We start from the raw sequence: 13,693 nt of genomic DNA, 5'->3' as shown, positions 1-13,693 counted from the left end.
TGATATAAGCCTGTAGTATAAGGAATAAGGTAAATGATCTTGTAGCACAGTTAGTGATTGGTAGTTATAACGTTGAGGGCATCACTGAGTCATGGCTGAAAGAAGATCATAGCTGAGAGTTAACATCTGAGGATACACTTTATATCAAAAGGACAGGCAAGTAGGCAGAGGGAGTGGGGTGGCTCTGTTGGTTAAAAAAGTAAATAGAAATCTGTAGAAAGAGATGTAGAGCGGAAGATGTAGAATCCTGGTGTGCAAAAAGACCTTGATAGGAATATACAGGCTCTGAACAGTAGCCAGGATGTAGGGTACAAATTAAAATGGGCAATAGAAAAGTCATGGGGGATTTCAATATGCAGGTAGATTGGGAAAATGAGGTTGATGTTGGATCCCAAGAGAGATTATTTGTAGAATGCCTATGAGATGGCTTTTTACAGCAGCTTGTGGATGAGCCCACAAGGAGAAAGGCAATCCTGGATTGGGTGTTGTGTAATGAACCAGAATTGATTAGGGAGCTTAAGGTAAAGGAACCCTTAGAAGAGAATGATAATAATATGATAGAATTCACCGTGTAGTTTGACAGAGAAGCTAAAGTCAGATGTATCAGCATTATAATGGAGTAAAGGGAATTATAGAGGCATGAGAGAAGAGCTAGCCAAAGTTGATTGGAAGGGAACACTAGCAGGAATGATAGCAGAACAGCAATGGCTGGTGTCTATGGGAGCAATTCAGAAGGCACAACACAGATGCATCCTAAAGACAAAATAGTTTTCTAAAGGGACGATGACACAACCATAGTTGACAGGGGAAGTGAAAGACAGCATGAAAGCAAAAGACAGGGCATGTAATATAGCAAAAATTAGTGGGAAGTTAAAAGATTTGGAAGCTTTTAAAAAATTAGAGGACAACTAGGAAATCTATAAGGAGACAAAAGATGAAATATAAAGGTACGCTAGCCAATAATATACAAGAGGATGCCAGAAGTTTTTTTTCCAAAAAATGTAAAGAGCAAAAGAAAGCCAAGAGTGGATACTGGATCACAAGAAAATGATACAGAGATGGGAGGCAAAAAAAAATAACATTGGACAAACTTAAGTATCTTGCGCCAGTCTTCACTGTGACAGACACTAGCAGTAAGTCAGAAATTCAAAACTGTAAGGGGACAGGAGTGTAGTTGCTGTTACTAAGAAGAACAAGCTTGGGAAGCTGAAAGGTCTGAAGGTAGGTAAGTCGCCTGGACTAGATAGACTAAACTGCAGGGACCCGAAAGAGGTGGCTGAAGAGATTGTCGAGGCATTAGTAATGATCTTTCTAGAATAACTAGATTCTGGAATGGTTTCTGAGGACTGGAAAATTGTAAATGTCATTCCACTCTAAGAATCAGAATCAGGTTTAATATCACTGGCATGTGTCGTGAAGTTTGTTAACTTTATGGCAGCATTATAATGCAAAACCTGGTAATACAGAAAAAAGAACTGCATTAGTATATAAATTTAACTATTTTATTTATGTATGTATAAATATAGGTTCAATGCCCATTCAGAAATCAGATGGCACAGGGGAAGAAGCTATTCCTGCTTTGTTGAGTGCGTGTTCTCTGGCTTCTGTATTTCCTGATGGTAACAATGAGAAGAAGGCATGCCCTAGGTGGTGGGGTTTCTTAATGATGGACACCGTCCTTTTGAGGCACTGCACCTTGAATATGTCTTGGATACTACGGAGGCTAGCGACCATGATGGAGCTGACTAATTTTACAACACCCTATAGCTTGCTTTGATCCAGTGCAGTAGCAGCACCACCCCCAACCCCCACCATCAGACTGTGATGCAGCCAATAAGAATGCTTCCCACGGTACATCTGTAGAAATTTGCAAGTGTTTGTGGTGACATACCAAATCTCCTCAAACTCCTAATGAAATATAACTGCAGTCTTACTTTCTATATAGCCGTACTGATAGGTTGGGACCAGGTTAGGTCCTTAAAGGTATTGACACTCGGGAATTTGAAATTGCTCACCCTCTCCACTTCTGATCCCTCTATGAGGAATGGTGTGTGTTCCCTTGTCTTACCCTTTCTGAAGTCCACAATCAGTTCTTTGGTTTTACTGACATTGTTTGCAAGATTATTGCTGCAATACCACTCAACTAGCTGGTACATCTTGCTTCTGTAAGCCCTCTTGTCATCATCTGAGATTCTGCCAACAATGGTTGTATCATCAGCAAATTTATAGATGATATTTGAACTGTGCCTAGCCATACAGTCATGAGCATAGAGAGAGCAGAGCAGTGGGCTACACAGACATCCCTGAGGTGCACCAGTGTTGACTGTCAGCGAGATGTAGGCGTTATTTCAGAATACACAAGGACTTAGACAGACTATAGACAATAGGAGTAGGCCATTCGGCCCTTTGAGCCAGCACCGCCATTCACTGTGAACACGGCTGATCATCCACAATCAATACCCTGTCCCTGCCTTCTCTCCATATCCCTCCTAGGAGAATTAGTAAAGAAGTGGCAGGTGGAATATAGTGTAGTGAGGTACTGCATATAGTCATGCACTTTGGTAGAAGGAATAAAAGCATATTCCTTCTAAACAGGGAGAAAAATCAAAAATTAAGAGGTGCAAAGGGACTTGGGAGACTGTGCAGGATTCCATGAATTAAAACTTGCAGGTAGAGTAGGTGGAAAGGAAGGAAAATGCAATGTTAATATACATTTCAAAAGGACAGGTATATAAAAGCATGGATGTAATGCTAAGACTTTAAAAGGCATTCATCAGACCACACTTGGAGTACTGTCAGCAATTTAGGGCCCTTTATCAGAGAAACAATATGCTGGCATTAGAAAGGGCCCAGAGAAAGTTCACAAAGAATGATTTCTGGAGTTTATAAGAATGAGAGAGGATCTCATTGAAACCTATCAAAAATTGAAAGGTTTGGATAGAGTTGAAAGTTGAAAGGATGTTTCCAGTAGTGGGTAGTCTAGGGCCAGACAGCACAGCCTCAGAATAGAGGGATGTTCATTTAGAATAGGGATGAGGAGGAATTTCTTTAGCCAGAGGGTAGTGAATCTGTGGAATCCTTTGCCACAGAGAGTTAGAGGACAAATCATATGTTACATTTAAAGTGGTGTTTGATAGGTTCTTCATTAGTCAGGGCGTCAAGGGTTATGAGGAGATGATAGTGTAATAGGGTTGATGATGGAATGGCAAAGCTTAATACTGCTCTTATGTCATATGGTCTCAAATTGATGAGTCAAGTTTGTTTTTTGTGAATGCTCAGATAGGAGTTTTTTGTAACTATTGCCCATCCAAGCAAGATTCAACATTATTTATCACATGTACATCAAAGCATACACAGTAAATTGCATAGTTTAGGTTAACAACCAACACACCAAAGGTGCGCTGGAGACAGCTCACAATTCCCATATCTTGTTCATCCATGAAATAATATTCATGCATTTAGTATCTGCATTTTTAAATATTAAGTAACGTCTCATGGAGGAGAGTTAGTAAAGAAAAATATTTCTAGGGGATATCAACTAGATTGTGTGGAATTATTAATCAATTATTGAATGGATCCTTAATGCAGGACTAGTTTGCTCTACTTTTTTTTTCCCAGAGTTTCTTTGTTTACATGATATCTGAATTATTAAATGCTGCTAAAATAAGACTAATGACAGCTCTGAATGAAGGTGGACTCCAAACCCCCAGGAGCCAATCGTGACACAAATGAGAAGAACATTTGAAAAGCTGATCCTCGTCTTCTTCATACTAAAAGTGGTCCTCAAAACTAAAAGAAATCGGATAAAGAGGACATCACAACAGTTCCCACAAATGATCATAGAATGACTATAAACAACAAAACACTTTCTACTTTGCATCAACAACTACACCTTGCTCTCAGGACACTTTCCCAGGAGCCTAATGTCTTTAGCATTATTAACAATAAGGCTCAGTAAGGAATCTGATGTTAAACACTGTCTCCCCCATCACCGCAAGTGCTTCTACAGTTATGAAATAAGGATCTCATTACCCCACACATGCAGAACTGTCTATGAGGGTTGGATCAAGTTGAATATGAGTCAGTGGCAGGCTATGCCTTTGAGATGCAGGGCTTAGAATGCTGAACACAGACCTTTCCTGGGGACCTAAAAATGACTGGTATCAACAAACTGTCCAGATCCCACAATCTCTCTCATCACTTTTTGGATGTAACACCATCTGGTAGGTTCAGGTCTCCTAACTTGTGCACAGCTCCCCATACCCCAGAGGTTCCTCTCTGATAATAAGCTCAACAGCCAGAAATTACAGCAGAGACTCAAGCCAGATTCCTGGTACAGCCAGGGATAGTTCAAACTGTGCACGTCTTCAAAATGGCATGTGCCAGGAGTGTTTGGACTCCGAGACTGAAAATGCCGTAATGAATCAGCACTTTCAGGAGTAGAGATAAGTGGGGTAACTGGGCACTTAAAAGTACTTCATTGACTGGGAGTATTTCCTGAAAGCAATATGGAAAGAATTATATTAATACAAGATCATTTTCTTTATTAAAGGACACTTTGAAAGAAGTAAAAAGCCCATCATCTTACTACTATCATTTTTATAATTGTAAGCACAATATAGCTGCAGCTTGACCTTGTTTCGTAAATCACCCATAGACAATTAGGACAGCACATTCTATTCTGTAATTTATCTATAAGAAGCTGGTGACACAGAGTCAAGCAAGAGATATAAATCTATAGAACAACTATTTTATTTTTCTTGACAACAGGCATGCGTCAAGTGCTATCAACTGTATCATGGCAAGCTACCTGTACATTCGCTCGAACTCAAATGAGTTTTCAAAATTCAGGCAAGCAGAAGCCAGTTGCATCTCTGAAGTAGGAAAACAAAATGTATTGTGGCACATCCACCAAATGCTACGATGGATTCCTGCCAGTCAACTAAAATGGACACAGCTGGTTGCATGAGAAAACTTGGCTGCCTGCCTTCGTCTCTTAGTTGCATCACTAGTGACCTTGGAAAACTGCCACTGCACCTATCCCAAGGTACACTGCTCATTTTCCATTAACTGACCAGAACTACTTCAAAATTAAAATTGTTACTTTCACCTTACTTTTCAAATGAGAAATTTCATTCTTAAACACTTTATAACACCCAACGGGAGTGACAGGGTCTCACTCCCAACCACATTTTACTATCTCCCATAGCCAATAAATACTGGAAGTGCAGTAGATTAAATTTATCTAGGATGTAATCTGCTGCAGTAATAATATTCAGATGCCACAAAAAACTCTGAACTGCATAAGGTACAGATAATGAATTGAGCAGCAGAAATTTAAACTGAATGAGGAACTTCTGTTTCATTTTGAATTTTAATATATTAATAAGCTTCCATGGCACTGCACAAAAGTAAACAAAGCAAAAATAATGATACCAAGCATGCACAGGTGGCCCCCGTTTTTCGAGCGTCGCTTTACGACAGCTCGCTGTTACGAAAGACCTACATTAGTACCTGTTTTCACTAACCAAAGAGGATTTTCGCTTTTATGAAAAAAAGACGCCCGCTTTATGCGTGTGTTACCCCAAGAAAGACTTCCATGACTGTGAAGCCTTGTGCGGGCAGTTGTGTGTGCTTGCATGTACGTGCCAATTTTTTTTTTCCACATCAATTTTGGCTCACTGTCTTCCTGATTTTGATAAGTGAAACTACACTGTACATACAATATTTCTATTTTATATAGGCTGTATATTTATCATATCATTCCTGCTTTTACTATATGTTCTTGTTATTTTAGGTTTTATGTGTTATTTGGTTTGATTTGGTAGGTTAATTTTTGGGTCTGGGAACGCTCAGAAATTTTTCCCATATAAATTAACGGTAATTGTTTCTTCGCTTTACGGCATTTCGGCTTACAAACAGTTTCATAGGAACACTCTACCTTCAGATAGCAGGGGAAACCTGTAGTAGAGTTGGTTCAAAAGAATATTAAGATAAAGCTGAAAGGCAAAGGGATAGGAATTACAGAACTTGATAACTGGGCAGCTTGAAGCATTGTTCCCAGTGGCGAAGGTACAGGAATTCTGGATCCACACAAAACATACCCTCACCAGTGACATTTCATCTCTGTCACAGAACATGAACCAAGTTTCTCCCTCCCCACCCCCAGTCAATTTTGATTTGACTACTTTTCTTTTTCTTTGTCTACATGTTTTGTTTGATATTCAGCCCACTTTCTGTGAATTTATTTCCCGTAACTAGAAGGGTTACATTAAATTCTGGTCAGATCCTATCTGAAACAGAACATTCATTTCTGCACTGCCCCTCAGGAAGACAAAACTGACCTAGGCAGAGAACTGAATGTAATTTTACCATAATAATAATGGAATAGATTGCAAGAACAGACAGTATGATGGTAGTTTATATCCCTGGACTATCAAAAGATAAGGTGTGATCTATTTGTCATGACAAAAGAAACATGAAAATTGGAGCTGAGATTTTAAGGGCAATATTAGGAACCTTTTTTTCATCCAAGTGGCAGTGAAACCTCCTAAAGCTACGTCAGAACTGCTGAAATCCCCCAATCCCCCATCATTTTGTGATTGGTGCTCAAGATATCCAGCATCTGTATCTTTTGTGTTGGTGAACATAGCTTATCTACAGATCAGCCATGAACAGCACAAAAATAAAAATATCTCTAATTTTAATAATGGAAGCGCAGAAGACAAAAAAAAGTTTGTTTTATTGCACAATCACTTCTCTTACTACAGCAAACAGCAACAATCTCCTATCAAGATTGCACAAAAGTCTATTTCTGTATTTAAAGAGATGATAACGCATCAAGATAAACCAATTCATTGAAGCATTCAAGCCTATGCTAGCTACGAGGAGACAAATCCGGAATCCCTGTGCTTCTACTTCCTGCATTTCTCAAGTATTTATTCATTACTCTTGATTGATTCTGTTTACAGCAACTCAGCAGGCAGAGAGTTTTAGATCACGATTAGCCTGTAAATAAAAATGCTATTCCTCACATCCACCCTTTATCATTCATTCAATTTTTAAAATGTGTTTTTCTTTATTTACTCCAGCTAAACCAGTCATGATTGTGTGCATCTCTTTCAACACCTCTCTTAACCTTCCTTAATTCAACTCTGATTTTATTTGACCCAATTGTTGAAATATTTCTTTCCTTGAATCATTCCAGTCAATCTTTTCTGGATGTTCAGATCTTTACATCTTCTAAATTTAAGGGTTCAAAAACTGGATACAATTCTCTAGATGTAATCTCTGTTCACCATGTAACTCCACTACTTTTTTGTTTTTTAAGCCTTTCGATATGAATGCCAGGGTTTCATGCTTTACTGCCTTTCTCTTAACTTGCCCTGTCATTTTCAAAGACAAGTCCCTCTGATCTTGCACATCCTTTAGAAGTGACTTTTTGTTAATTGTTTGTGTAAAATGTATTCTTTCTTGGATAATTTATTTTTACTTCATGTTTTCTTGTTAATGTTGGGTCTCTGATTTTCAGTTTAAGATGGCGCTACTGAAGGAGAACGACAGCTTACTGGCACTTCAAAGGCAAGAAATTTGACTAAAAACTTTATTAATAACATCTTTTCTGAGGTAAATTATGGTAAACGTTTCTGCAAACAATGAAAAAGCGAGTGAAGGTGAAGTGAATTCGAGGGATGAGATAACGGGTGCATTGCAAAATTGATGCAGATGAAGTTGTAATGCGCAATTCAGAGAGGAGTTGAGGCAAAGGTATTTCGATGCCCATCCAGCTATCCCGGGTGCAAGGTTGGATCACTCTAAGCACCAAGCAGCTTGGAGAAGTTGAAAACGGCTTTGGGCTGGATGGTGTAGTCCTGGCCCAGAGCGTTTTACTACAGCAGGGCCTTGATCCTAATGTAAAGTATGATCCGCTGTTTGGACAATTTAAACACTGGCTCAGATAGACTGGAAAGGTAGGGTGTCAGGATCAGAGGCAAGAGTAGGCCAATTTTGCACTGAGGTTGTGAAACAGCGCTGGCTGCTGTGCTTCATGTCTGTGGACTTCGCAGTGATCTGCCCCGCAAATATGGTGAACTGAAATTGAGGCTTTGAGCCTACTCCAGGGATTCAGATCTAAGGATTTTGGTTCCGATTGCTGTTGCTCACTTCCATTGTTCGTATGATTTGTGTTTTCTGTTTTTCTGTGCATTTTGTGTTGGTCCTTTTTTTTTAAATTGGGTTCTTTCAGGTTTTTTGATTTGAGGCTACCTGAAAGCAGACAAATCTCAAGATTGTATAATTTATACATGCTTTGATATTAAATGTATTTTGAATCTTGAATCTAATGCTATGTGCCTGTGATGCTGCTGCAAATTTTTCAATGCACCAGAATATCACAATAAACTCAGCTCATCCTCTTGCTTTTTCTGCCGAAGTGCATCACTTCACACTTTCCTATATGAAATTTCATCTGCCATTTTTCTACCCATTCAGCCAGCCTCTGTCTTCTTGCAATCAACTCCAGTTTCTGGCTTCTCACCCTCTCTCAGCAGCAGTACTATATTTAGAAATTCAGCTGTTTATCAGGATAACGTCAATAACCCACAATAATAATATCAAGATACTGTAGCGGTGTGCTACACGCAGCGCTAAAATAACGACACGGAGTCGGTAAACTGCAGTCAAAGATAAAGTTTATTCCAACTTCACAGCCTTGCTTTAAAGCCTCTCTCCCCCGCCGGATGCCTCGACTGGCACGTACTGAAACCCCCTCAGGCTTTCTCCCTTTGTTGCGGACCTAGCCTTTGTGCCTGCACGCTGGCTAATTGTCAGCCGGTTTGAGTGTGCTAGTAATTGGGTCGCCACAATACTGAATTTAAATGTTGAGGAACTGTTAATCTCAACAGTGCAGAAACCCCAAAAAAGAAATTTAAACATTTGGAACTACGTAAACAAAGAACATAGAACACTGCAGAACAGGAACAAGCACTTTGGTCTTTTTGGCAACAAATTTGACAGCATACTCTAATGGCCACTTTATTAGGTATATCAGTACACTTGCTTGTCAATGCAAATACCAAATCAGTCAATCATGTGGCAGAAACACAATGCATAAAAGCATGCAGATATGTTGAAGAGTTCAGTTGCTGTTCAGACCAAACATCAGAATGGGGAGAAAATGTAATCCAAATGACTTTGACCGTGGAATGATTATCAGTACCAGGCAGAATATCTCAGAAATTGCTAATTTCTGGGATTTTCACTCACAACAGTCTGCGGGCTTTACAGAGAAGGGAATGAAAAACAAGAAACATCCAGTGAGCAGAAGTTCTATGGGTGAAAACACCTTTCTATTGAGAGTGGTCAGAGGAGATTGCCCAAACTGGTTAAAGTTGACAGTAACTCAAATACACACATTATGACAGTGATGTGCAGAAGAGCATTTCCGAATGAACAACACAGTGAACCTTTAACTTTTGGGTACAGCAGCAGATGACCACGCCTGGTTCCACTCCTATACCTAATAAAGTGGCCTCTGAGTGTATGTCAGTGCTCATAAACGTGATTTTTATTTGATTATCTATGCTGACCATCAAGCTAACCTTAACTAATACCATTTGTCTGCACGTGTCCTTATCCCTCCATTTCCTGCCTGGTAACTTGTCTGACTAGATGCCTCTTAAAAGTTGCTATCATGCTACTTCCCTGGCAGCACCTCCCAGTTTGTGTCAGAAAACTTGCCTCGTAAATGTCCTTTAAACTTTCCCCCTCTACCTTAAAGCTAAGCCCTTTAGTATTTGATAAATCCAAAAAGAAACTTGAATTGTTATTGTAGTCTTAATAATAACTACAGTCACAATGCCTAAGCTGAATTTGTAAAGAAACTTGGGCATAGACAAACTACAGTAACTTTGTCTGATTCATGACCCAAGCTCTATTAACACTGAGTGCTAGAAACAATGCTGCAATCTTGATCTCACTTTTGTCAGCAGCAACATTCTGACATTAAGCTTCAAGATAGTTATACACAACTGTGGCCCATTGAGGTCCACGTCTAACCACCTGTGACAAAATGGTATGTTTCTGGAGTCACTTCAATTTCAAGAAAGCAAACTGTCAGCATGACAACATACCTTGATAAAACAGTGGTAGACATCAAACCCAACAGAGAAAAATACAAAATTGCCAGAAGACATTTCACTAAGCTGTCAAAAAACTTCATACAGGGGTTCACACCCACATCTAGACACTGAGTATCTGAGTATTAAGTTCTCAGTACAAGTCTTTGAAATGTTCCAGTGGCATTTTGAATTCAGATTCAGTGCCAAAACTGAAAATGTTTTGCAGTATTCAAAACCTATTTTAGAAGTGCCACAGATAATTATTGATAACCATATATTAAACTCATTGTTTCATATAAAAAGCAGTGCTTTCTGGATGAAACTAATGCTCAATAAAAAAAGGTGCAAGGATGTAAGTGGAACAGCCATTGCGTAAGTCTGGCATTATTAGAGTGGTCCAGCTTTGGCTCAGCAGGCTTGGGTGAGAACAGGTAGAAGCTTCAAGTTTCCAGTAAGTTTTTTTTCCTGTTGATACAAAGCTAGTGCACTGAGAATGGATCTGGAGGTAGAGGTATGTTCTTAGTGTGAGACATGGGATCTCTGGGAGACTTCAAGTTTCCCTAATAACTATGTCTGCACAAAGTGCACTGAGCTGTGGAAAAATGAGGAGGTGATAGATAGGAGCTACAGGAAGGCAGCCACCCCTAAGTTGCAGGAAGCAAATCTCTAGATGACTGTCAGGAGAGAGAAAGGGAATAGACAGTGCAGAGTACCCCTGTGGCTGTTCCCCTCAATAAGAAGTATGTTTATTGGGAGGGCTGATGTTCACGTTCTGTTTTGTGCGGGGGAGGTGGGTTTTAGAGGCTTTTAGAGGGTTTTAGGGGTGCCATTCTTTTTCATGTGGAGGGGCAGGTGGATTTGATGTTTCTCTCTGAATGACTTTCATGTTCTTTCTCGTTTCGTGACTATCTGGAGAAGACAAATTACAGAGCTGTATATGGATACATGCTTTAATAATAAATTAACCTTTCAGCCTTTGAAAAGTGGGGGCGTAATGCTTTATAAGGCAGGGGTCAGATTGCACTTGGAGTAATGTGAGTTTTGTTTTGGGCGCCTTATCCAAGGAAAGATGCGCTGGCATTGGAGAGAGTCCAGAGGATATTCACAAGAATGACCACAGGAATGAAAGGGTTAACAAATGAAGACTGTCAGATGGCTCTGTCTGATGGGGTTGAGAGGGATAATAAATTGGGCATGATGGAATGGCAGAGCAGACTTGGTGGGCTGAATGGCCCGATTCTGCTCCCATATCTTAAGGTCTAATTTATGCTCACACTCTTAATTGGATAGGGTCTGTTGGAAAAAAAACCCACAAAGAACAAAAGCAGATGCAGGACACATGGCTCCAGGTGCACGCTCAGCAAGTCAATAACAATTGATCCTTTGCTTCATCCATTATTACATTGCCTTAAATCCTGAAATTATAAACCCCAACCATCGACATTGGTTAAAAAATGGCTTATAAATCTCGAGAAATCTCTCCTCACCTCAGTCCTCTCAGAACGTCAAAAAAATCTCAGAGTTAACATCTCAGGACTGATGCAAGGTCATCAATTAGAAATGTTAACTAAGCTTTTACCTTGCTGATTGTTTTCAGCAATTTCCATTTTTACATCCAATTTCTAGCACGTGCAGTTTTTTCCCCTTATTGCTGTATAACTGAGAACAGTCTTTATGTCTTACCTTCAAATAAGACTTTGCATTTAAGAAGATTGTTAGCATTGAGCCACTTTTTAATCAGTTTCTCTCCAAGATTCTTCCACCTCAGTTGCCAGGCCAGCACCCAAAACAAAAAGAGCAGGAAAGTCAGAATGCAGTTAAAGCATTGGGATTATCACAATTCTGCTGTGTTTGCAGTAAACTTGTATCAACATTTGCATGTTTCATTTGAAAACAACAATCCACTGCCAAAGTTACATACAATTATCCATTAATTTCATTGTCCAAATTGTTATTTCTAGGAGGAAATTCATACTTTGAGAAAATGAGAACATGAAAAGGCATACTTCGGCTCTGCTAGTAATGTAAATTAATAATTTGCATCATCATCAAAAGGAATTTGCAAGACTGAGTTTATCTGATGTACATTACAGTTAGTGGGCCACAAGAAAGATTGAACCAATTCCTGTAACAACTTCCAACTACCAAAGCAACACACACAAAACGCTGGAGAAACTTAGCAGGCCAGAGAACATTTATAGAAAAGAGTCACAGTCGACGTTTTGGGCCGAGACTCTTCTTCAGATCCTGATGAAGTGTCTCGGCCTGAAATGTTGACTATTTATTTCCACAGAAACTGCCTGACCTGCTGAGTTCCTCCAGCATTTTATGTATGTCGCTTTGGATTTCCAGCAGCTGCAGATTTTCGCATGTTCCAGCTACCATGTTGGTTTATGATGCAGAGAAAAACCTGACTTGATTATGTCTCCACAAAACCCTACAGCATTGAGATCAGGCTTCTGATTAAAAATATATAAATGTTAGCACTCACTGTTCTATGCACAAAAAGTAGAAAGAGGAATGAATGGAGAATTATTTTGTCCTGTTGAATTTACCTTTTAATCATGAATCTAAACTCAGCATCAACTAATAGGTTAAGTTTTTTTTCCCTGGAAGAATACAATATTTATAAATTAACACTGTTTCACACTTCTATTCAAGGTCATTGTGTACCTGTGATCAGAGCTCAAAACTACTCTTTGTTTGTTGCAAATGAAGTCTGTCATGGGAATAGCAACTTGGCAAAAGGGTGTTCTACTTTTAAGCAAAGGATAGGAAATAAAAATTTGCCAACATACAGCTCTCAAAACATTTTTTAAAAAATGTTAATGTCTGTTAACTCATTATTCAGAGGGGATAGTTACAAATGTTCTGTTCATAGCTTGATTCTTTATACAGCTTTCCTCTTTCAATCTGACATTAATGAACAAATGGGATCGTAAAATAAAACGAATTACCAATGCACCGAACAAGGGGATCATTAATAATTTATAAAACTGATAATTTGTTATCTCTTGCACCCGATAACTGTTCTTATCAGACAAGCCTGCTTGTTGTTCTAAACACACTGCATTTCATAACATATGGAAGCTAGCAAGTAAAACCTATTTGGCACATTTGTGTATTTGTTTTTTGCAACGACGTCCTTCTTCGGTAATCTACTGCGCTCATAACGTTTTTTTAAAACATAGTCCGTCAATGGTGACGGCGGGCATGCATTTGACCCACCGTCCCTGTGCTGGTTCTTTACTGAAGCAGCTCGCCCCAATCCTAATGCTGCTTCTTTTAACGTTAAATTAAAATTAAACATTCAGTCGAAAAGAGTTTTTAAAAAAATAAGCATTACCATAACCAGAGCTGGGTTTTAAGTCTTGCAAGACGTCAGACCTCCTTCCATCTCAAAGCTTTATTTGGTTGCTATTTTACTTCTTGTGACAGCGGCTCTTCCCCCTGCATGTTTAAAAAGCTGACAAATACCTGCCGATTCCCAGCTTTCCCAACAACGCTTCCTCTGCCATCGCGTTTCTAGGGACCTATAGCAACCGGAAGCTGGATGGGAGGGGTAGTCGCTCCTC

At 39.3% G+C, this 13,693-nt stretch overlaps 1 protein-coding gene across 10 annotated transcripts in view; it reads right to left on the bottom strand.

Annotated features, from left to right (window-relative positions):
- The window catches only part of arel1 (apoptosis resistant E3 ubiquitin protein ligase 1), an 88,707-nt gene extending 75,023 nt beyond the window's left edge, over positions 1-13,684 (bottom strand). For 7 of the 10 annotated variants that reach the window (XM_073039244.1, XM_073039254.1, XM_073039246.1 and 4 more), the window contains exon 1: positions 11,802-11,902. The gene's annotated coding sequence lies outside the window, so the exon portion shown is untranslated. Of the gene's footprint in view, positions 1-11,801; positions 11,903-13,464 lie in introns of those variants that run through there. The other 3 variants (XM_073039247.1, XM_073039253.1, XM_073039251.1) reach the window with 3 other exon arrangements.
- Between the last annotated feature and the right edge of the window lie 9 nt (positions 13,685-13,693).

Source organism: Hemitrygon akajei, chromosome 3 (genome assembly GCF_048418815.1).
Source record: "Hemitrygon akajei chromosome 3, sHemAka1.3, whole genome shotgun sequence".
NCBI classification, from domain to species: domain Eukaryota; kingdom Metazoa; phylum Chordata; class Chondrichthyes; order Myliobatiformes; family Dasyatidae; genus Hemitrygon; species Hemitrygon akajei.
This window is presented reverse-complemented; position numbering and strand designations above follow the sequence as displayed.